The 25686-nt window shown below is 41.6% G+C and overlaps 1 protein-coding gene across 4 annotated transcripts in view; it reads left to right on the top strand.

Annotated features, from left to right (window-relative positions):
• Positions 1-25686, top strand: part of brsk2a (BR serine/threonine kinase 2a) — a 158781-nt gene that overhangs the window by 62347 nt on the left and 70748 nt on the right. The window lies entirely within an intron of this gene.

Genomic DNA, 25686 nt, shown 5'->3' with positions numbered 1-25686 from the left:
TTACCACATCTCCACAGATATGGAAGGAGTCAATGAGATGATTCAGTTTAGGTTGAGTTTATCTCTGTGGAGTTTGTTATGTAAAATAGACATGGGAATAATACTGGTCTAATAGTTTTGTATCTTACTGATACTTAATGTGTAAAACTGACTAAGGGGTGCAAGTTTAGGAAAAGATATAATCCTTATTTTGCACCCAAACAAAGACAGTGTTTGCCTTTTTTATTTTATTTGCTTTCATGCAATATTTATCAAAGTATTAAAGTGGGTAAGGGAAATGATTTAGCTATATCTTAGGGCCATGGAGGTGCTTGGTGTGCACATTGCCTGATTGGTTGCACATAAAAATATACAGTATATACAATATTGGTATTGAAAAAGTGATAATCACCTCAAAATTTACATGACTATTAATTCTAGAAATGCTAATTTAGACTTACCAGTGAATAATTATGCAGCCCTAATGGCCAAACATCATCGGAGTGTTACATGAGTGATTGAGAGCCAGAGTTAGAGAAAGAAATGGGAAGAGATATACAACACTGACAATGTAAGACTCATCGGATCAGTTTTTAGGATCACGTGTGTCACATCGCCACTATTCACAGGCCAAGAATAACACTCCTGAGATGAAAATGACACTATTTGGGTTTCCTGCAGTGATTTAATCAATGATAATAGTAGAAGTGTATTTATAGTCTTGCCTAGGTTTCACTTTTGTTACATTTGCACTGCAGGTTGCGAAGTACAAGCTCATATGTTACATCAATAATGTATACAGGGACATGATTGTTTTCTCTGTGTTATTAGATTGTACTCACGCAGAGTACACATGATTAAATAGAGGATTTGTTGAGATACTGATTTGGTTTGCATTGTGTTTGCATGGCTTAGAGTGGTGTATGCTTTCGTGCCTTGTCAGTGTATACAGTCATTTGCATTGGACTTTATTTCTACCCCTCTCCCCCCACTGTGTATACATAATTCCCCTCATTGATTTCTGGCTGGACTATTTGTCACCCACTTACTCAGGTCACATTAGAAAGTACTGTTCGTAGTATCCACAATTCAATCGATTAGAGAGGGGGGGGACCACTCCCAAACTAAATGTAATGAATATAATGCTTACAGGGGGAAAAAGCCTTCACAGATTGTGCGTGTTTGTGTGGAATTAATGGGAAATTTCCAGCTTGACAAAGCATGAGTTATCTGGTATGCGTGTGGATGGAAGGACGTGGCAGCACAGAGCTGGTAGGTGTAATTTACATTAGTGCGAGTCACTGCTTCTGTGGCCCTTTTGCAACACACAAACCCGTCACACACTAAGCCCCACGAGATGTACTACTTTAAATACATTCATTTGGAAATCATGCTTAAATACACAATATTCTCACCTCTCTTTCCTTCTTGCCTCAACATGTAGCAGCTTTGTGTACCATAACTGAAGAAATATCACTTTCCATTATTCATTGAAAAGACTTGAAATTCCATTTCTCGCTTACCTGCTCATTTGCGTAAAATGCTGGATACTTCTCCTGAAAAACAAACGAATGCCTTCTTCAATTAGATGGATTGACTTTAAATTGGGTTGGCTCAGTGCCTCTGTATGCGTGTGTGCATGATTATAAGTCTGTGAATAGGTATGTTGAGCTCCAGAGTTGGGTTGCCACTCATAACCCCCCATATGGTTGTCTTCATCAACTCAGCTGTCTCTCACAAGGAGCAAAAAAGTTAACGGAGAGAAAAGTCAAAACTTTTTTTTTGTTTTTTTAGCCATGCATGGTAATAGGTAGTAGCTGCAGCAGCTGCACACCCTTGCACACATGCACACACACACATACCTCTTTCTATGGGACAGTGAAAAGTAGTGTTAATGAAGCCCTTTAGTGGAGTGGTCTTTGGAGAAGCTGCCAAACATGAGCCCATAACCCCCTACACCAGCCCCCCAGCACAAGAACTCATTACTGCCAATTAGCCCAGCACTTAGAGTCCTAATGGACCCCGTCATGCATACACACACTCACTCACACACACTCAGATTCACACACAACTACTGTACAACTGGGAAAATAGCAGCCTAATTTTAGCTTGAGAGCTTGGTAGGCTGTGACTCAAGCACTGGCATTGTGTGAAACTCAGATTACAGTATAGATGTTCTCGGTAGTGGATGTAGATGTGATGGAGTAGATGGCAAAAACTCATATGACAAAGAGTCAAAACTTGTGTGTGGTGCCTCTTTCCACATAGATGCTCTATTTATGTAGCTACTTATTTTGCTCTAAGTGGCATCCATAAAATCATCCATCCCTTATCTCTGTGCAATGTGTTTCTAGAATAAAAAGTTCTTTTCACATATCGCAAGCGAATACCTTTTCAAACATGGGGCGGCAGTAGCTCAGTCTGTAGGGATTTGGCTTGGGAACCGGAGGATGGCTGTGGCGGTGGTGTCAAGTCCAATGTGGACCAAAGTATGGAGGGTGGCAGTTCACCTCCTGGGCACCGCTCTGTGTAGCTCCCATCGCTCCCCCATCTCTACTCATTTGCATGTCTATGAGCCCTTTGTGTGTGAATGTATTTCAAAAAATGAATTTAGAAAAATGTGAAAAAAATATTTCCCCTCGATGGATCAATTAAGTATCTGTTCTATTTTATTCTATTCTATTCTATTTTTATTCTATTCTATTCTATTCTATTCTACTTTATTTCCACTGAAAACCTTTCTGCCTAGGTTGAGAGATTTTGTGTTGAAGTAAAAAAAAAATCTTCACTCGCTGTGTGATGTGAGCATGTCTGATCATGTCACTTCATACTGAATCACTATTGCATTAAGTATTGTTGCAGTTCAATGGATGCTGGCATTTTCTGCTTGTCTCAAAAGCAAAATTTATTTCCAATGATTTGTGTCTGCGAGGTTATCTGGATGTCAGCTTCTCTAATCGCGTTTGAGGAAAAACTCGTCTCGGCTCACAGAAAACAAAAGAATCTCATCTCGGAGAAGAAAGCATTGAGCGTAAAGTGTTCACAGAATAAACAGTGAAGTTAATGTTGATTGCACAAATCAATTTTAGGGTTAGAGCCATCAAGCTTCAACCTATAATCTTAGCGGGGAGCATTATACGGTGCCCGAGTTTGGGGAATCTAGTGTGTTTAGCAGTGTGGCTATCGTGTTATCCTTGAAACATCATCATGCACGCCTTCTGTCTTCTGTTTGTCATGAAGGAAAATTCAAATGAGAAATATACACTTGAAAGAAGTTGAGGGGAACTGAGGTAGAGATGAGTGGAGGTACAGAGGGAGCATAAAAGCACAAGTTATGCAGGAACTTATCAAAATATGCTAAATCAGACTAAGGATGGGTAAAGTAGTACAGTATAGTAGTATAGATAATAGTATTGTATTATCTGGCACAGCAGAAGTAGTGCATGAGGTAGTAAAAATATGATTAGCGAGAGGGATGGTGTTTTACTCTGTGTTTGTGTTTAGTGTGTTTGTGTCTAGTCTGGGTGCAAATCTGTGCATTTTCTTGAGCCGTCCTTGACTCTTTTGTAGACAGCTAACTGTCGATAATAGCTTAATGAATGAAAGTGAGGTTGAAATGATGAAGTGGAGCAGTTGAAAGAGGTCAGTAGGCTTCAGTCCTTTCTCAGTCGGCCTTCACCTGGTGTCCCAAGTGTAAAATAGTCTGAGTAGTCTAAGAGCTGTTAGAGCTGCAAATAACTATTGTCGTCATTATTGATTGTCTAAATGAATTTTCGATCAATTGAACTGAGTTCCTAATGGACAAGGTGATGTCTTAAATGTGTTATTTAAAACAGATTTTACTTGGGGGGGATAAATCCTCATGAGATAGAATCAGCAGGTTTTGGCATTTTACTGGATAAATGATTTAAACAAGTAATTAATTATCAAATTATTGTCAGTTTATTTTCTGTCAGTCTACGAATCGATCACTCAGCTAATGTGTACTAGAGCTGTTTTTCACAAAGGAGACAAAAGAAGGTTAAAAGGAGATTGAGCCTAGCCTGTGTGCGTCTACAGCATGTTCTCTGTGTGTTTGCAGATGGAGAGGGGAGCCGAGTGGGAGTGTGTTTCTGTTTCTGCAGGTGTTTTATTTGCCTCGCATTGATTTATACACGGTTCTTCTATGCACCAGCTACGTCTTCCGTAAAGTCACTGTGTGTGTATTTGTGTTTGCATGCATGTGTTAAAAAGTGTGTGTGGTTGGCGGAGCAGGGAATCCCGGGTCCCTGCTGTGTTCCCTACAGTTTGGTGGGATGCACCTGAGCCCCACTCTCAACCAATCAGATGCTTGTGATTCAGATCAGGTGCCTCATCTCAGGTGGCACAGGAGTAGAGCTGGACACATGCACACATGCAAACACAACGACGCAGCTATGATTGCTTCTCATGTACCAGCACACATTTGGTGAGGCTTCTCTTTCCACACATTCACTCGACTCACTTTTTTGCTTCCTTTTGGTAAAGCAGTGTTTGGGATTATGTTCTCCAATAACAGATCTTTACTTTACTGCGTGTACACTATACAGCTATAATCCTACACCATATGGTGCATGTGAGAGGGTCTGGTCAGGTCAGTGTGAACAACGTGTGTCATTGTATGGACTGGAGAAGTGCCAACTGCTGACTTCCCCTCATGATAACACATCACAACACGCATCAAGGCCCAGAGGCAGGGGGACGATCAGATGGTGGGAGCAATAGAGGGGATGAGGTGATTAAAGGTGATTGGAGGAGAGAAGAAGTGAGGACAAGAAGAGGGGGAGATGAGGGCATGAGGGGGGGATGGACACAGGACACAGAGGGATGAGAAACAGGCAATAATGCTTTCAGAATCAGAGCACGCAACGGTTTCTGTTTCTGCCAGTGAAAAAGCTTCATTACAGTCTCATGGGTGGTTTCACCAGAGAGAGAAAGAAAAAAAAACAGGACGAGGAGGAAGCAGAGAATTAGAGCTATTTTCTACTCCTGTGGTTTTATTAATTTTCTGTTATAGTGTGTGCGCAACCGGAGCTAACATGAGGCTAACTGTCTCACACACACAGACACACACACACACAACTTAAATGTACAGCATGCAGCTCTGTGACCTCCCACCATGAAGCATTGTGTTTGGGGAATACGGTGTATATTTTTATGCAGTAGATGACTAGAAGAAAAGTATAGTTCTTTTTTTTAAAGATCTTTTTGGGCCTTTTTTTTTTTGCTTTATTTGATAGAGATAGCTGAAAAGTGACAGGAAATGTGGGGAGAGAGAGAGATGGGGAATGACATGCGGGAAAGAGCCACAGGTCGGATTCAGACCCTGGGCTGCCGCTTTTGTACATGCGGTGGATACTCTACCAACTGAGCGAAACGACACCCTGAAGTATAGTTCTATAGTGTGGTGTACTGTGAGAAAGACCAAAACAAAACAACAATAATCAGGTGACATGTCCTGATTTTTGTGTTGTGTGTGACTGTAGGCATGGATTTTGTGTCAGTCATTGAGCAATAGGTAAACCATTACCTACTTTTTAATATACAGACATATAACTATGGGCAAACTTGAATCAATGGTCTCATGGAAGAATGATTTCATAGTCTTATTTTCACTCCGGTTCACCAAACTTAAGTGACTGTACAAACCGTCGTCACTGCAACCTGATAAATGCCACCTGTTCAAGTAGGGATATGTTCAGTAGAATTGTTAACTACCATAATCAATGCCGCTTAATTGCTAAGTAAGGCTACTTGTTCCACTCTATTTGTAGTGGAAGTTTCATTCACAAAAATGTCAGCCAAGAGAGACAAAAAAAAAGTATTTCCGCAAAGCTTCAAGCCCTGCCGTCAGAAACAATCAGACAAAAACTTTAGTACTCTTGTTAGTCGCATAGGGCCTCAAAACAATTAGAAAATATTACCACAGCTGCCAGTGATGTGTCATCAGAGCAGTGCCCCAGTGTGACAGAAATAAAGAAGAAAAGATGAAGTCAGACACTAAAAAAACATCTGAAGTAAAATGGTCTGTAAAGATTTTGTAAAAGACTGTCGCCTTTTGAAAGAATTGTGTTCATACCTCCAGTAGAGTTCTGAAGTGAAACCTTTTCATACAACACATTAATGAATCCCCAATCAAATTATGTGGGAATCATTCTTATGAGACAGCTGTAGCATTTTGTATATGCCAAATAAAAGTTTCACATCTCTCCTTCCTCTGTACAGCCCCTTGCTCTTACACGTACAGACTTATATTTCTCTCCCTGTCAGTCAATTTCATTAAAAAACCTGCCACCATACTTGGTCCCCACCGCTGGGCAGTGTCTGACACACACGTTCATCCAACCCAGAAAGGGAGGTGGGTTACAATGCAAGGTCAGCTGATGCAAGAAGGTGCCAAGAAGGGTTTGACCTGCGTTACAGTTAAGGTCTGAATGAGCTATAAAAACCATTCAGACAGAATTAACATTACAGGGGGAGGAAGGTAATTAAATATTCACTGTGCTCCTTGATCATTTAACTCATTGTTCTGGACAGCATTTTAACCACTGGGAAATTATATTAATAATAATAAGATATGGTCCTTAATAGATCTGGACATTTTACAGGACAAAGCCAAAAGCCTCCCCAGGGGGCCACGGGAGAGTGAATTTGATTAACGTCCTGCGTGAGGGGAATTTGAGTCAAAGATCGTGGTCGTCCTTGGAATCATACCGGTCAAATTGTAACACACAGACATGAGACACACACTAATACCATTCAGTATGACTTCCATTAAGTGACAGCATTAGAATACCATTATCTCTGGTTTCCAATATGAATGACTGTCTATAAATCTGCTTTTAAAGGAAAAAAAGACACAAACTATCACATTTTTAAGTTTACCTTAGTGTCAATGTAATGCAGTGATAGTTGTCTGAACAATCATGGGTACATGAACTGCTAATAGCTAATTTGGTGTGTGCCAATTTGACAAAATGTCAACAAATATTGGCTGAAAAAATGCTCAAAAAAGAAGAACAGTACATACCTGTAGCTGACTTTACAACAGCCTCCTTTATGGGGTCTTGATCTCATGATGATGGCTTGGATGTTTTCAGTTTTGGCGTGTTAGCATTTGTCAAGATTAGCATATGTATTTCTAACTTCCACCATTTTCACATAAAAGTTTAATTTCACACTGAGCTGATAACACATAAAAATAGGACAAGTAGCTCGTCTTGAGAAATTGAGAAATCCACTTAGGATTACTAAAAGGATGTCACTCCAGCGAGATTTGATTTACAGCAGGACCAACAAGTTCACTAAAAAAACAGTAGGTAATTGTGGCGGTAATTATTATAGGTGGGAGTGAAAAATTACCCATTTCATGCTCTAAATGGGATTAAAAGACACATTTTTTTTTTCATAAAAGCAACAAATCACACTAACCCCATGTTACCACGCCTATCTGACTCATCAGATCCAAAGTTAGTGGTTGGTTGTGGAGTTGCTGGAGTGCTGCTTATTTTACCCTGATGGATTAGAGTGTGACGTCTGTAGCCACAGTTGGAATAATCTCTAAAGATACAAGACTCATTTAGATTATACTCTAACACAAACGCACACACACAAACTCAGTCACATACAGTACATAGACACTGTTAACAATCCACCCACTACTCCACTGTGTCTCTCTGTCTTTTCAGTCACTTTCTTCCACCCTCGGTCTCTGCCTCTTTTGTTTTCTTCACTTCTCTTCAGTCTCTTTCTTCCTCTTTCTCTCTCCCGCTGCTCAATCAGAGAATGCCTCTCTTCTTTTAATTAGTAGTGGTGTTGTTCTCCTCTTCTTCCCCTGGCTAGGACCACTAATATTGCAATTAGGTCCTGTAGGAAGCTTTCAACCACAGCCTTTGTTCTTCTCCACGCGGGCCCACGTTCCTGCATTGCTTCACAGAATATTATATGTGTGTGATGCAGAGCTCCATTTTAATAGAGAAGAGAGGCATAATCAAAGCTGGCCTCATTTTACTCTGTCAGAATCATAACACACATCGTTCTTGTCAGTGAGGGGGGTGAATCATTCTCTTTTCCCTCTGCTGGGAAGGTTTTTTGTTTCTTCCACTCATCCTATTGGTAATCATCCTCCTTCCATTTTTTTCCTCTTTTACTTTCCTTCACTACATGCTGCATCTCTTGCTCATCCTCCTTCTGTTTCTTGTGATATCTCTCAGAGCCCCTCTCCAGCCTGCCCTTGGGGACGGATAGGAACGGTCGTAAAAAACCCATTGAGTTTAACGGTGTGACACTACACCGTTGACCTATGAGTGGACTGACGTGGCACTAAGGTTCGCAGCGTGACAACTCGAGAGGCCAACGGTTGTTTAGGTCATAAACCTTCTGACACAATTGCTCTTGATGCCCTGCAGTCTGGCTTTTCAGGCCAAACCTTCTCACCTGGAATGGGTCTTATAGGAAAAGGAAATGCATATCATTTGAGATTGTTATTTAAGGGGGACATGACCTCAACCTTAAACGATAATTCCAGTTTATTGTAGAAGCTGTAGCACCATTAAAATTAGTTTGAAATGTTGCTTCTTGATCACTACACTCAGACCCCACAGTTTACAGTTTGGATTCCTGTGAAATTTGGAAAAACCTTAAATTTCTTCTCATGGCTTTTGTAGATAGCACACTTGGTTGTTCCTCAGTCAAAGTTCAAGACAAGTCGTTTTGTTGTCCTGACGTCCTGGTTATGGAGACAAGAGTTTCCTTCTGGGATTTCCCAGAACTCAGCAGTAGCAATAAGTGCAAAGGTACAATAACCTCTAGAAATACAAAAATAATATCCAAGTTGTAATGAGCTAAAACTATTATTTAAAGATTCCTACACTATGGATGATTGACCTAAGATTGAGTTAAATATGAAGTTACGTACAGGAAGAGAGAGGTGTTTAAGTTTTGTCTGAGATGGAGATGCATTTATTTTTCACCTGTCATGATACTGGAAAGGACTGTGATTGTATGGCCAATGTTCCATCTATTCTAATCTATTCTGATTTTGTGTCTCCGTATGCATTGCTGACACAAAGTCAAGGGTTTGCGTGCTAACTAAACATCTGCCTTTCAGGTTCAACATCCCATTCCCTCTCCTCTCTCCTCTATCGAGACTACCCCAACAACTTTTCAAAAGATGCCTCTCTGCCAGATAAAACTTTCTCCCTGTGATCATGGGGACAGAGATGGAGGGATGGAGGGAGGCTGAGGGAAAGTGAAAGAGTGTCACACTGTGCTGAGTGAGGTGGGGGAAAAGAGCAAGGGGAAAATCTCTTACATGAAATAAAATAAAAAAAAGGGAAGACAGCAACATCTGTGCGGGAACTTCAAACACCCTTTGAAAGGCAAAATGTGATTCCGTTCGGGATTCTCTGGCTCGGTAAACAGCCGGTTTTTATTTTGGAAGTCAGTTGGTGTGGGTTTATGTGTGTATGTGTGTGTGTGTGTGTGTGTGTGTGTGTGTGTGTGTGTGTTTAGAAGAGGGGTGCTTTGTAGGGGATGAGGGACTGTCAGAGCTCGAATCAGAGAGAGAGACGAAAACGCAGGGGATGAGGGCTTCAACAAGTCCAGTTATTAGCATATACAGTGTAAATCCACACTACACGCAATTTACTCACGTTTTTTAAGGCTGCCATGTCTTCTTAATCACTTTGTTGTCTTATGTGATTTTGATGATCTGCTTGGTCAAAAATTTTGAGGACAAAGAAATGTGTGACTTGAAACTATTCTGTTCTGTTAATCTTGTATATGATCACTAACCTTGTTTCTCTCTCTTTTATCTCTTTCCTGACTTTCCTGACTGGATGGAACCAAAACACCTCGTCTAAATGCCCTCCTCTTTACTTGTCTAACAGGTAAGACACAGTTGTTGATGAATTACCACTTGATGAAAAGTTGCTTCCTAACAGATGGCTGTACCAAATGTCAAACATGAATAGCTACTTTATGTTGAAATTTAGTAAAAGCTCTTTCCATCAAAGGCTCAGCATGTAGGTTTTAGTGGCATGTAGTGGTTTGATGGGTGCAACCCATTCACCTTCCTAGCATGAAGGACAAACTTCTCTGGTAGGTATATAGAGCTCATTCCAAAGCAACAAAAACATAATGATTCTTATTTTCAGGTAATATGCACTAATAAAAACATATATGTAATGCTATAATGACTTAAATTCGTTTTTCTGTCCAAGGACAGAGGCAATAAAAACCCTTAGGAGACATGTCAGTGAACCAAAATGCAATTCTGCTTACAAAAGCAGAATCTGACTTGCAATAATCGAGATAGAAAGGATACAATTATCTGACTTGATTTAAAAAAAAATAATAATTCATATAGATGTCAAGGCTGACACTACTGCTGTGCTCGGATCTTTTGATTTCTGCTAAGTAGTTACTCTATAAATATATGGCTAGCTATTAAAATAAGAGTAAATCTTCATCTGCATTATGGAAAAAAGTCAAAGGAGGTTTAAATTATGTTTTGCAGACCAAAAATGGCATCTTAACTTGATGTACAAAGCTGGCGGGTTACCCGCTGTTAGCCAGTCTACTCTGGTTCTCAGGACTGCAGTGAAATAGTACCACACTGCATTAGTACTGCAGCTGAGAGAGGACAGCTGAAAACTTTCAATACATCTTTCACTATAATCAGGTAACACTTTATTTTAAAGACCCTAAGAGGGAAATTGGGTGCGGTAAAAATTCTTGAACTGACAGTTAAAAGGAGGGTAACGTTTTTCATCCTTTTATCGATGTTTCTGTAATGATAGCAGTGTTGTTCATCAGCTTGTCAATGGGCTTCTGACAGGGTATCATGTGTGGTCGCCATAGTACTTCTATTGATAGGTATGATGGGAAAAGTATGCTCTCAGGTGTACTGCTTTTTATTCTTCTCTCTCTTTTTTTTGCATTTCTTCTTTTTTTTCTCCCCATCTTACTCTGCTGATCCAATCAGTTTTGTTTCCCTGCTCTCTTCTTCTGTGTCATTCTTCTTTTCCATTGTTCCTCTTCATTGGCTAAGGCTCTAGCTGCTGTTGTGTGTGTCTGTATAGTGTGTGTGTGTGTGTGTGTGTGTGTGTGTGTGTGATGGAGTGGAGCCAGGCTCTGCAGTGAGGTGATGGTATGTGAAATCACTGACATTACAGACGGAGGTGTTGGAGGGAGGTTGGGGGTTTTCCGCTATGCCACCATCCTCTAATCAGCAGGGGCACCATCCATGTACCACATTCCTTCTCACCTCCATCTCCGTTGCTCTCTCTGTCCAACTGTCTCTCCATCAACCCTTCTTTCCACCCCCCTTTTCTTCATCCTCATCCTCCTCTTCTCCCCGTATATCCCTCCTCCCACATTGCTCCTCTCCTAGCAACAATAGCCCTGTCTTCTCACGAGTGTCAGCATCCCTGTGACTCCACGGCCCAGTTGGTTTGCATTGTATGTTTTGGGTTTCATGTCCATATTTATTAATTTTTCAGCATATAGTCTATCTTTCACATCCAGAAAAGGCATATCTTGTCTTTTTTTTTAAAAATCATACTTACATCTTTCTGCTTATTTCTACACCTCTATTCTCCCTGTCTTGTTTTGTTGGCTATTCCTCCTTTCTTTTCCGAGTATCTCTGCAGTAAAATCACAGTGGCTGGACAGGATTGCAGTGACTGCAAAAAAGAAAAGAAAAAACATCATAAAGACAGAAAGACAGAATGGGGGTGAGATTTAAAGCAGTAGGAAAGAAGGGTGGAGAGAAAACAAACAGAATCACAAAGAGAGAGGGAGTAGTTGAAAGACGTTACATACGAACAAAGTTACAAGGCAAATGTAAAGGATCCTTCTGGCATAGAAATGAGGAGAGTCAGGAGGAGAGTGTGAATGAAAACAGGGGATGGAAAATAGAGTGGCTGAGGATTGAGGCAAAAGTGCAGGTGAAAGGGAGCCCCCAACTGGCTGGAGCTGGTACCTAACACTCTGTCCTCTCCTTTACCTTTTTTTTTCTTATTCTTTTAATCTCTCTACCTCTCTGAGGAGAGTTATCACTTTAGGCTGACAGATGATGCTCATACAGATTAGTTGTAATCTCACTTCCCCTGATGGTTGGGCCTTATTATGTGTATGCACAGTATATTCTGTAGGACAGCTAAGATTCCACACACAGGTACAGCTACAACTCCTCAGACTGTAATCTGCATGCTCCTTCCTCTTCTCCCTCTGTTCTCCATCCATCTTTTCTTCCTGTCCCTCCCCATCTGCACTTAAATGCTGCACCAAGCCGGAGTTTGCTTGGCAGAGGCTATTTGCGTCATCAGCTCTGGGCAGAGTGGGTCTTACGTGTGTGTTTGTTTGACCTGAACTATCCACAAAGCACAGTTGAATTGTGTGTTTCTCATTACTACTACGGTCTTGAGGCCAGGGACGCGCACATGTAGGATAGATCTGACTGTCATTCTTGCATAAATGCAAATTATAGAGAGCATGTTTCAGTACATAAAGACATCTCTCCTTTTACTTTAACCTCTGGTGTGGACCACCCATCAGCGTCCATCATAAACGACTTCTCCCTCCGCCTTGTCTCCATAGCAACGCCATAGCAACCCCTTGCTAGCAGAGCCCTTGACATGAACCCAACACGCCCCTCTCAAACCTCTCCATCTGTCATCAGTGGCTGAGAGGATTGTCCATCAGCCCTCCTGACATCTTGATTGGCAGTTGCTGCTCAGACATGCACGGGAGAGTGCATCGCTTCAGAATGAGATGGGCCTGTGAAGGACGAGCATAGGAATGCAGAAATTGGTTGACTTGAACTTGAGTTTTACCCATCGTGGACAGCAGGAACCTGATGAAGGGTGACTCTTGCTATTGAAGGATAAGTGGGAAGGTATTTTGAAAAGTCTCTGGTCAAATCCACGTGTCTGTTTTTGATCGTCAAATGATGTAACGTGTCCAAACCGACTCACGGACATCAATCACAGCAGTGCAACATGCATCATGCACTTGTGACAGACTCATTCATAGCCGTTATGCCAGGACACACGTCCCGGTTCAGTGATGTACAGCATGTAATAAGCATGTCAGGGTTACCTCCCATGTCTGCAAGGCTCCTGTGACAGCTTCATGAACATTACCATGATATATAAAAGCCACCATCAGCCCAGAAAACATGACTAATGTTTTAGTGCTGTCTGCACTGACACTGGGCTTTGATACTGTCTCTGTGTGTGCAATTTGATCACTCAGTAGTACAAATTGACTGTGCTTGGAGTGTTTGAGCGAGCCTTGAATCCTTATGTCCAGCGGTAAAGAGCCTTGTATTATTGACAATACACACAAAAAACACACACACAGTCCTGCTCTTCAGATGGCTGTGTGTGTGCGACAGATGGAGGGGGTGCTGTGGCTGATCAATACATCGTCAGCCCGCTCTGACTGTATCATTATCATTTTAATGACTGCAGTATTTTCCCTGCTGATGGCCTTCCAGATGAACAACACCAGAGGTCTCTAAAAGTTCACCGCTGCTAGGAGGGCAGTCAGGTGTCACGTAATGGCCGGTGACATTTTGGAAACGCCAAGCAACTAATGAAGACAATACAGAGTTTATTGATTAATGCTATAGTTCAACAAAAGGCTCGTCTGTATTTTGTTTGGAGAGGCTGTCCTCTCTCTGTGCTTCTTAAAGGTAATCTGTTCTTTGGCTGAGCATGACAAAGTGATATAGACACTGATGCAATTAATGGGTTAATGCTAGGGCTAGGCTGCCCTACTCTGGTTTATATAATATGAGCTTTTATGTAATATCACAGATTACTTAACACTGGGTGAAATCCTACGAGTGCTCATGTTCGCTGCCCCCCCTGCAGGGTAATGTCACTCCGGATTAAGGCTCCAACCAAGACTGGTACAAGTCTGTTATTGATGATTATTTTTCTGATTAATTGTTTCTAGACCGTTTCAGCTCTACTCCGAGTAATCAATACACAGAGTTATGGAAATATCTGATTGAAGCATTGATAGTTTTGTCAGATCAATTACAAAAGTCTATATAGAAAGAAGCGCTTTATGCTGAGAGGATGATGCGAGCCTCTCACAGAGGAGAGTGAGACAGCGAGAGGGAAAGAGAGACAGCGTATGCTATAGGGTGTGTGTGTGTGTGTATGCGTGTATGTTGGTGTACTCAGGCTCTCAGCATGTATCTGCTCCCGCAGTCCTGTATGTAGTGACAGCCTGACATCAGAGTAAAAAACCCCTGAAGTCGTGTTGAACAGATGTCTCTCTGCTCTCTCAGTTTCCCCGGTGGTATAATACGTATAGACCTGGCACTCTGACGTCTTTCTCTTCTTTGTGTGTCTTCTCCTCTGTCTTTCCAATTTACTCTTCTATTAAATTATTAAGTTTCAGTGTTCTTTCTACAGTCAACACACTTTTCAATCTTTCTTCCCCCCCTTTCCCTTTCATCTCTTTGCTTTTTGCCATTCAGACAGTGTTTTTCCCTGGGCTTTGTTGGACATCTCACTTTCAGATTCTTTGTTCAGCGAAAAGGCCAGGTGAAATGGACTCTTGGTGAAGTGCCCATGGTGTTCTTGTGTAGTTTCTTTTAGTACTTCCCTGTGTATGTGTGTCCAGTTTGTGTTTATCTGCACTTCTTGTACAAGGCAATGTTCCAAAGCCCTGTGACATGAGTCCTGTCCCCGAGAAAGCAGGCAATCTAGGCCTTGGCTTTTCTCCAGAACTGCTTTCATTTCCATTCAGTAGTGGGATGTTACCCAGTGGAGCACATGTGGGCACACACACACACACACACATAGATGCACACATGTAAACACACACAATTACTGATAATTACTGATAAAAGAGTTCAGACATGGTCAGTGGTTTTTGCTTTTCTAACTCTTTTTGTCCCTTTTCTTACAAACTGTCACTTACATACGTGCACACCCAAAAACATACACACACGCACACACACACGCACACCCACAAACTGCTGTTGTTATGGTAGGAACACATGATGCAACAGCAGAGCCATCCCTTCTTATGTCCCCTGGGAGAAATGGGGGGAGGGGGGAGAAAAGAGAGAGGAACAACAAAAACAAGGGGAGACTGAGTGGAAAGTAAGAGTGACTGATTGACTGAGGAGAGGGAAGAGGGGACAAAGTGGAAATGATAGAGGGACACGAGCTAGAGGGAGGAAAAGAGGAGAGACAGACAGACAGACAGACAGACAGACAGACAGACAGACAGACAGACAGACAGACAGACAGACAGACAGACTGGAAATGATAGAGCGACACGAGCTAGAGGGAGGAAAAGAGAAGAGACAGACAGACAGACAGACAGACAGACAGACAGACAGACAGAGATGTGGCTTTTGGTGGCTAATAGAAATTCCCATGTTGACTCATTGAGATGCAGCGGTGGCTTGGGTAATGAGCTAGCTGCCGCTGACGCATTGATTTAACCAGAAGAGTTACTCAAATGATCCCACTCCTCGAGAGAGATGTCAACAGCCCCACCAATGGCTGCTGGGGTAATTACCAACGCATGCCATGACACCTCCCTCAGCTCATGTATTCCATTCTTATGCACAAGAGTCTTTCTCCACCTCCTCCCCACCTTGTTCTGCAGCTCCTCCCATCGGCTCAGTGTTCAGTTGATATGCTGTGAACAAGCAAGGTTCCCTCATGGAAGTATAGCGTGTGAAGTATAGAGCGGCTCAAGCTGGAGTTCTTCATAAATATATGCTTGCTTTACCTGAAAAAGCAGGTAAAATATGTGACAAGGGAAGAAAAAAAACTCAGATTACGTAATGTGTCCCTTTTTAAGATAACATGCGAATGATGGTGTATGAATATGTGTTAGTGTAACGCGCGCTTAACATGGGTTATGCATAGACATAAAATAGAGAAAACAAGACAATATTCTGAACTAGATGAGTCATGCTCAGTCATCTCAGTTGACTCGTGCTGGTGGTGTCTGAAAAATGGATAAAAATAAATGTTTGCAAATATATAAATACACAAGAAAGCTTTCATAAAATTGTATATACTGTACATTAGCTTTACTCATGGCACAGTGCTACAAGCTTCACCCACCCAGCATTGCATGTATCTACACAAATGTACTAATTATCTGATCTGCTTTCAATTTAATTGGTGTGTTTTCAATTGTGTTAGTTGTAAAGTGGAAAAATCTGTGGACTGAATTAATCCAACAACTCAAATCATGGCAGTAGCTGTTTTTATCAGCCAGTAAAATGAACACAATTAAATTCAAGAGCTGGACAGAAGCTGCCTGTGCTGTAGTGTCTGTGCATGTGATATTAGGTTTTACTCTTCTTGTGGTGATAGTTAAAGTAACAGGGGATACAAAAAACCTTCAGTGTTGTACTGCAAGGCAGTTCTCTCAAGCGCACAAATACATTCTTCTTGTCTTCATTGTTTCTGTGTCTTGATGTCTTTCCAACCATACATTAATAGTGAAGCCTTGACACCTTGACCTTTCTCCTGTGCAGAGTTTGTTCTACGCTAGTAGAAAATAAAAGATTGTACAAAGACATAGTAATAAGGAGGTAGAGCCATGAGAGGAAGCCAATTGCCAGTGTTTTTGAACAATATGTGTGTGTTTGTGTGTATATCAATGTCACGCAGCATGAGGTGGCCCCTTACCTCAAACACACACACACATACACTCTCCCCCTATAGAAGGTGATAGATCCACACACTGTTGGTATGTATGGGAACAACCTTGTGCATATTGACCATAACAGTGGGGTTTGTGCTCACCCTGGACAATCCATCATGCTGTTATTTTCTTTTTTCACTTATTTTTTTTTAAGTGCTGAATGTCAAAAAGTTATGTCAAGCCAATTCTAGGTTAAAGTTTTATTTTTTTCTTCATTTTTGTTTAATACGTTTTCCTTCAGCTGTGAAGAAGTTTGTACCTCTGAGTGGGTGCTTCTTGCCGTCCTTGCTAAAACATCATATTGAGACTCATTTTCAGTCCATGTGCTCAAGCTGTCATCTCCCCTGCTTGCCCCAAAGTGGGAACGCAGCACCCTCATTGCCAATTAAACTCCAATCAACAAACCAAGATGGAGTGAGACATCGAATTACATCCAATATCCTTTCCCATACTCAAGCCTGTCTTTGCCAGCCACAAATTAGCTTATAAATTAAGGCTCTGAAGATGGGAGAAGCCGAGTTGCCAGATAACAACCAAATAACATCCTGTTCGGCGTCTTGATGTGTCGTTCCAACTTGCATCTAGCTTCCTGCATTCTCTTGATGTACGAGAGGATTTAGTTGAGTTTTTCCTTGTTGAGCCTCGACCATCCATTTCAATCTCCATTCAGAAGAAAGCTAGTTATTAAGACAGGTTGATGAGAACTCATCTCACTGAAGTCTGTTCCGGCCCAATCCATGTTTGATAATGAAGATGTTGCATAGACAACCTAAACATTGTTAATTAATGAAATAACTCAAGCTGAATTATAGATGAGGAAGGTTTGATTAATTGCTTCTTGCGAATCAGATTTCCTCTCCTCCTTGTCCTTTTCTAACCCACACGTGAATGTGTGTGAAAAGTACAGCAAGACCGCACTGCCACAGCCAGCATGTCTTTCTATGGTTACAGCGATGTTTTGTAATATTATCCAGTCAGATGTTTAATAATTCATACTCTTATATTGGGGGTTATCTAACACATGACAGGCAGACAGCGTGCTGCTCTTTGAGTGGTGTCTAGGGGCTCCTCTCACTGTGAAGCCTATCAGAGAGTCATCACCAAGGCACCAATCCTTAGCTCATCATTTCGCCTCTTTATTTGACTCCAGTCTCCCTGGAGAAGTGTGCAAGTACATGTTTAGCATGCACACACATATGTTTCAAAAGTGACACACATATGCACACAGGTAATATCATTTTCTGTGGACATCCTATCTGGTTGCATGTACTGTAGATGAGTGTGTGTGTGTGTGTACGTGTTTGTCCCGTCTGTTGCAGTTGCTGTATCGGGCCTAGTGTGGCTAATTAAAAGAAGCCTGCTTGCATTATTCATGAGGCTGTAATTATACATTCCTTTTGCTGATCCCCAGTCAGAGACATTAAAAATAGATCTGAGTCTCCATGCCCCGCCTTCCTAAGCCTACTTTATCCCCGTATTTTGACTATGTCTCTCTCAGCATCTCTCTGTTTATCTATTCTTATCAGTATTTCTTCCATCTCTCATTGTCGCAACTCTTTTTTCTTTTAATTTGTTATTTCCGTCTCTCGCGTATCTGCCCACCGAGTCTTCATTCATGTTTGCTCCGATCTTCCCATTTGCGTTTCGGGCAGAACATTCCTCTGACAGTGTCACTCTCACTTGGCTCTGTGGCTTGAACTCCAGTCACATCAGGCCAGAATTTTGAGTGGAATATTTTGAATCTGCGACGACATCCCGGCAGAGAGATTCAAAAGAGGAGAGATATCACTGCCTCTGATCAACTTAATGGCACACTGTCTCCTCACAAGAGACAAAATCTCTACCCGAAAAGTTCCCCCTGACTTTCTTTTTTGTTTGTATGTTTAATCTAAGAAATCTGCAGCAGCAGAATTCAGTTTTTCATACTTAAATGTGGGCCATATGTGTCCAGGAAGTCATCAGAATCCAGGACCTTTTTGCACTGTTAAACTCATTACTGTGCAATTAGGCATTAGTTAGCTCTGCCAATGAGACTTGTTCGCCTTACTGGCAGAAAAGACTGTGCGTGAAGCTTGCATCTTGGACTGTGCAGGTGATGAGCTTTTGAGGATGTATTGGTGCATGTGTTTACATACTGATGAGGCTGATGGTGAAGGGGTGGGGATTCTGTAAGATCTGCCAATCACAGGGCTTGTTAGACAAGTGGATCGCTCAGTAGTCGCTGCCTTTGGTGGATGCTCTCAATCGTTTTCACTCTTGTTTCTGAACGTGAAAAATAGATTACTGCCTTGGAGCCAGCCAGAACTTTATTACCCTTCACTGCAATTCACTCTGTGTTTGTGTTTGTTGGGGCTATATTATGTAAATGTAGTCATGTTTGGAATTGGCTTCTCACACCCATGTATCCCCTCTCTCCCCGTAACTCAAACAGCCAAAAACAAACATGCACACAGAAACACAGTGCATACGCATATAAACCCACACAGGCAGCAGATGCTAGCTGCTGTCGAATACTTGAGTAATGGTAGAAATGTCACTGGGGAAGCAGTATGTTGGTAAATATGTGTTTGGGTGTGCAGTATAGGTAGCTAGATTCATAAAAGTGTTACAGTTTTATCAGTTGTTGAAATATTTAAAGGTAAATGGTAATTAGACACTTTCTGTCTTAGATCTGACATGTTGGATATTATTCGAATGTGAGGCTGAAATGCCTGTGCACTGGGTCGTCAATGCTTCTGTAAGTCAAGATTGAGCATTCTGAGGGTTGTTAGGGGATTGATTATATCCAAACCAGATCTAATTTTGTAAATCACTTTTATTGAGGAATAATAATTGAGTGCACTCTCAACCACTTAACAGAATCCGATCATTGGGATAGATGATTGTAATAATGAAGTGAGAGATTATAGCTGCCATTGAAAGAAGAAATAACTTCAGTCTCTGTTATCAGTAAAGTACCATTATTATTGGATTTATCAAGAGTTCCTTGTTTTGTGTAACTAGTCTTATTTCATACAGACCAAATAAACAGTTTTCTGTATGCATGCGTCAGTGTGCCTACCTTCTAGCTAGAGCACTCCAGGGCTAAACTGCTCTTCCTGCTTTTGAAGCTGTTCTGTGGGTCTGGGCCTCTGTTGTTACTGATGTTGCTGTTGCTTTGGCTGGAAGGGTTTAGATGGTTGCAGGGGAATTCAGGCTGGGTAGACGAACGTCACGGCTGACTAAAAATGCAAAAAGAGCGAAAGAGGAGGTGGAGGAATGGAGGAGATGCAGAGATTTAGTGAATGAAGAGGAAGGGGAAGAAGCAATGGGAGAGAGACAGACAGGGAGTGCATTCATTGAGGAGTGAGTGAGCTTTGTTTGATCTTCGACATGCCGTCTCCCTCCTGCACAGTATGACTCAACAGCTTTCTGCTTGTGCATTCCCTCTTTTTTTTCTCTTTCTGGATAGATGGGTGGATGAAAAGAGAGAAGGGGAAATAAATGAGACAGAAAACACAGATGGGTAGAAAAAAGAATGAGGGCATAATTTCGGTAAGAACTAATAAGCAAGGCAAAAACAAGTACATGAGGCAACTGAATAACAAAACTGAAGGGGGAGCAGAAGCTGATTCGAAACAGAAGCATAGTTGATAATGGCCAAGATTTCTTGGGAAGAATACATATATCTAGTCCTGTGCTTCATATAAATACAAGTTCATGGAACATATTCTCACGTGATGGGGTCAGACCAAACTAAATCAATAAAACTAAATCCAATATACTGTATGATAGTTGGCAGGAAGCGGATATTTTTTGTGTGTGAGTGATTCACTACATTTCTCTTCTCTAATTGTACAAGTACTATATAAAGAAATTAATTTGTCATAACCACTTTGTCAGCATCAGTATATACAAACTGTAATAAGGATTACTGTCTAGCTACAAGGAAAACATGTGTTTCTATTCTAGTCACCACCCACATAAGTATTTGACACTGCAGAAAGTCTGTGTTTAGGGATGTAGAGCTAACAAAACTGAGATGTGTGCTTGTGTATCTGACATTATACAGAGCTGTGGTGGTCTTCAACTCATGCCCTTTGCCCCGGTGGAGGGGATTCCCACGCCCTGCTGCGGGGGCTTTCCATATAGCCAGAAGAAGCTGGAAGAATAAGCAATAGTAACACATTGTGTTTCCTTTCAAACACTGATCCGAGGGCAGTGCTATAGCCCCCACGTAGAGCATTCAGGGTTAGAGAGCAGAAGTGGGAAGCAGCTCACAGATCTGTGCCTTAGGGCAACGAGCTTCTCAGACCCAGTGCCTCAGGGAGAGAAAGCTAAGCCAGCATAAGCTACTACCATCTGCCTGCATTGGCTTAGGGCTTCTGAAAGATCAAGTTTGAAAGTGAGAGAGGTGCGCAAGTGGAGACATCTCTTTTTCATCCTTTGCCCTCCTCTCCTAGTAGTCGCTTCCAGATGGAAATTAAGCTATCCAGTAATGATCTTTAACCGCATGGATGCTTGTGCTATGAGGAAGAAAACTGTGTGTGTGTGTGTGTGGTTAGTAGGTGGAGATCATAAAGAGCCTCTCCTTGCTGAGCAGAGTGTTCCTGTCCCCTCTCCCCAGCTTTCCTTCGTTCACCCTCTGTGTCTCAGATTAATGGCAGGGAAAATCAGCCTCACAGTCAGGGTCCTTCCCCTCTCCTACCTGCTCCTCCTTAGATGTCCCAGCACTGCCCGATGATGAATCGACCACTGATCAACACGCTTTGGAAGGGCTCTCACAAGTTTACTCAGAGGGATACAAGGTTTCTCTCACAGGGAGAGGGGGGTTTCCTGGCTGCTCTGCCAGGCCAAACAGCTTTAAGGGAAGGCAGAGGAAACAAACATAAACATACGGATGCCAACAAGGGCCCACTGGGAACTCCCATAACAAGTCAAAGAATTTAAATAAAGTGTAATACACAGCTCTTACTTTATAGTGTGCTCAAGCTCATTCAGATAAACTGCACTGCTGCAAAATGTTCTTGTCCCCCGAAGATACAGATACTTCCTTAAAATTATTTGTGGCATATGTTATTGATGTGTGAATTGGGCAATGTGGTGTTATATGTAAGTATGTCCAGTCTGTCAAGAATATTCTTTTGATTCAAAGGCCCAAAAGAACTTGTCGATTAAATCTTTTGCAGGAAGTTGATTTGTTTATAAAGTTTAAATATTCCCCCTAAATAATAGAGCCTGACACACATTAGAGATGATTTTTCAGGACAGATGTCAGCAAGTGATATCATGAAGCACAACCACTTATGGAGAGACAGTGAAGTGACACAAAAAGCTCATTACCAAATCAATACTGGTGCATGGCTCAGTGACGCAGAGCAGGAGACGAACAGCAAGAATACTCTTTCATTTTTAAATAAAAAGGTTGATTAGTTAGATGTTCACAACTCTGTGCAGATGAACTGTTTTCATTAATAAGTTACTACACAATCATGGTGCCCCGTGTTTCTTTCCTACTTTCTTCTTTTCCTTACATTGACTCTTACATTGATTTATTTCTGACCCTCCGCTTGTCCTAAATGGCTACTTGTGTGGCTGCAGTCAGCACAGGTTATCACTCAAAAACTTCATTATTCAACCCCAGTTTGTAAAAGCCAGAGGGGGAATGACTAAAACCATGATTTCAAAGCAATTCAGCAGCTTCCAGCATAGTGAGGCAAAACTTTACTCAGCTCTTATGCTCACTGAGCCATGGACCAAAGTTCTCATTCTGTCTTCCTCCAGAGGTCCCTCCATATTAGATCATTAATCACAGACCAGCATGGAAAGTAAAGAGTCCAGAGCCAGGACAGAGGCCTGGGGTCAGTCGATGGTGGCCTCACCAGCCCATAAGTCCCTGGCTGGTGTCATTACTCTGACATTGTTGTGAAGGCGAGAGCTTTTGATGCTATTGATTTGGGAGGCGGGTGAAGGAGAAGAGAGATCGATGCACTTGCAGATTCAGTGGCGTTGCAAACTCAGGTCAGCCGTACAGCCTGCTTTTGTCCATATGTGTGTTAATGAAAAGAACAGTACAGTATGTGACAATACCAGTCTGCATGTTTCTCCCTGGTTAATAAACTACACACTGTACATGTGACACTTAATCACAACACAGCACTCCTACACATGAGCTTTACACATACAAATGTACCAGCTGTACACTTCCATGGACATCCAGAAATACTACAAGACATCATATTGCATGCACAACTGGCCAGGAGGTTCTGATCCTTGGTGCTCTTAGTCAAAGCCTTACGTTTGAAGCTGTGTTCAAAGACAGCCTACCTGCTCAGCCAAGCCAGATCTAGACAAAACTCTGGCACCTTCCAGGGTATCTCCTGAACGCCCCTCCCCTACAGCCCTCCCATTCCAGGTTCAGCTCAGTGTGTTCACCCAGAGCTGAGAGGGTTTCCCCTGTGGTATTGTAACAGACAGGTGAAAGATGGAGGGGGGAGTGAAGAAGGCTTGATTTTAGGTTATGGAAAGCCAGAGCTTAATAAGATAATACAACATACTTAAAATATTAGCTGGGATAGGTGGAGAAGTGTGGGATATTAGTTGGGGGATTTATTTTAGAGGTGCTGGTGGTGTTTTCTGTGATGTGTTAAGGCTGAAAATGCCTCTGTGAAGAGTGTGTACATGAAGTCTCTGTGCAGTAATGCAGAGAGCGGTTTTCTGGGCAACTGTAGCTGCACACCTCAACCTTAAGTCTCTGTATCTACAACCCTGTACTTCAAACAAAATAATATTTTGTTCAGACAAACCAAAAGCCAAAAGGAACACAGACCTCTTTATTTATTCATTGTCTGATTTGTAATATTTATTATTTTGATTTATTTTCTCTATTCTGTGTTGAAAACAGTTTCTTGTTTGGCTGAACATTCTTGTTAAAATAGGGAAAAAAGATTATGATTCTTGTGTATACTTTGAAATGATGTGTAAGTACTGTGACTTAAAATATAACCATTTTTTGCCATGCTGGAGAATTTCTCTAGATATAGCACTGTCTGTCAGTTCACCATTTTGATTCAGACTGAACTATCCAAACAGCTACTGGATGAACTGCCATGACACTCATGACCCCCAGAGGATGAGTCACTCTGGTGATCCACCTTTAGCACTGCCATCAGGTTGACATTTTTGGCCTTTAGCAAAAGTATGTTGCTAACATTCATGTTCCTCAGGGTAAATTTTAATCCCCTTTGGTGATCTCTTGACTTGATTTGCATGTTAGCATTAATCAGTATATTTTTTGAGTGTTTACAAGTTTACATTTAATATCACATTCGAACAGGTTTAGAGTTTCACCGCATGTTAGCCGGTTCTATTGACACTTTCAATTTTGATGACCTCAGAACTGACAATATCAACACTGCTCCTTTCAGATATTCCTTACATGGGTTGGTTGGTGAAAGTATCATTTATCATTTATCATGTTTTTTAGTGAGTCCTGTCCTAGGAAAGGACATTTGCTTGCTTTCCACCATCAGTGACTAAAAGTAAAATAATGAGGATTTACTCAAAACAGACAAATATGCATTAGCATGAGCCATTGGGGCACTTTTATCTGCTGCTGTCACATTTTTTTTTCTGTTACTTGTGCTTAAGTCATGATTTGTATGTAATACAGGGTTCTGTCTTATGTCACTCCATATTATCTACTGAACTTCCCTTTAAGAGAGTTCATTACAGTCTGTACACAGAGTGGTTGTAAAATCATAATGTGCTGTTTTCCAGTGCACGTTTCCCTCTCGCTAATGCGCCCTCCGCTCATGAAAACACAGGCACTGGAGGAAGATAGATTGTGAGGCAAATAATCCGGTTAACTTTTCATGTGTTTGCAGGCAGATATTTTCTATTTAATGTGTTTATCATGAGTTATGAGCTTCTCTATAGCAGCCATTAACATATGATTACCATCACAGGGCTAATGGGTCGGTCTGTTGTTTCCCCTCCTCTTCAACTGCTTCATCCCCTATTCTAAATCTTTCTTCATCTTTTATCTTCCTCTTTTTAACATTTGCTTCCTTCCTATTTCTCTCTGTCTTGCTCTCCATCATTCTCCCTCTGTCTCTCTCTCTCTCATGCCTCCTCTCCACTGTCTCTCCACTCTCTGCCCCCGCGGCCCCTCAACTCCCAAGCCAGAGCCTCACTCCCACACATCGCTTTCCATTATTGCTTAATTATCTGTGGCCTATCATTTGAATAATGTGCTATCCCTGATTCTTGATCTTTTTTCACTTCTTCCCTTCATCTTTCACATGCTCTTTTCTCTCTCTCCTTCTCCATCACCCACTGCTTGCCCTCCCTCATGCCTCTCTCGCCCCTTGACGTCTCTGTGGTGTCGTAAGACTTGTTTCTGCTTTCCTAAGTTTCACCGCCTCCTCAAAGCTCATTGACTCTCCTTATACTGCTGATTTATATAGAAATCAAACTATGTGAGAGACAGAGAGCGAGCCAGAATCCCACGTAAGTCTGGTTCATGTCAGCCTGCCAGTTTGATGCAGGACATTCCTTCTCATCATCGACATTCTTCTTATAGTAACTGCACCATTTCTGTCTTGGGCACATTACAGTAATACTTAACTTAATTCCACCATCTTCGTCTCTGCCTGCACAGGAGTGGCAAGAAATCAAAGCCTTCACATTATTCCACTTCGATGTTCTGTAAATTCCATGTGGCAGTCCATTAGAGAGTCCAAATGCTGTAGTTCACTAAGTTAAAAATCATCCTCTGTCGTCTCCAAATCCCTTGAGCACCATGGGGCCATTGGGGAAATCAATAATAGGGAGGCAACATTTGTTTGCTTATGGGTGTGTGTTTCTTTCAGTTTGTAAGTAATCTATCTGATGCAGACATCTTTCTAATGTTTATGCAGTTCTGTGGTCCCTGGCAGAAAATGGATTGGTTATGTTGTCATGGTGTCTGCTGTATCAAATACACACAAACACACCAGTTTGTTCCAT

This window comes from Larimichthys crocea, chromosome XXI (assembly GCF_000972845.2).
Source record: "Larimichthys crocea isolate SSNF chromosome XXI, L_crocea_2.0, whole genome shotgun sequence".
Classification (NCBI taxonomy): domain Eukaryota; kingdom Metazoa; phylum Chordata; class Actinopteri; family Sciaenidae; genus Larimichthys; species Larimichthys crocea.
The sequence above is the reverse complement of the archived record's forward strand: the minus strand, read 5'-3'. Positions and strand labels throughout refer to the sequence as shown.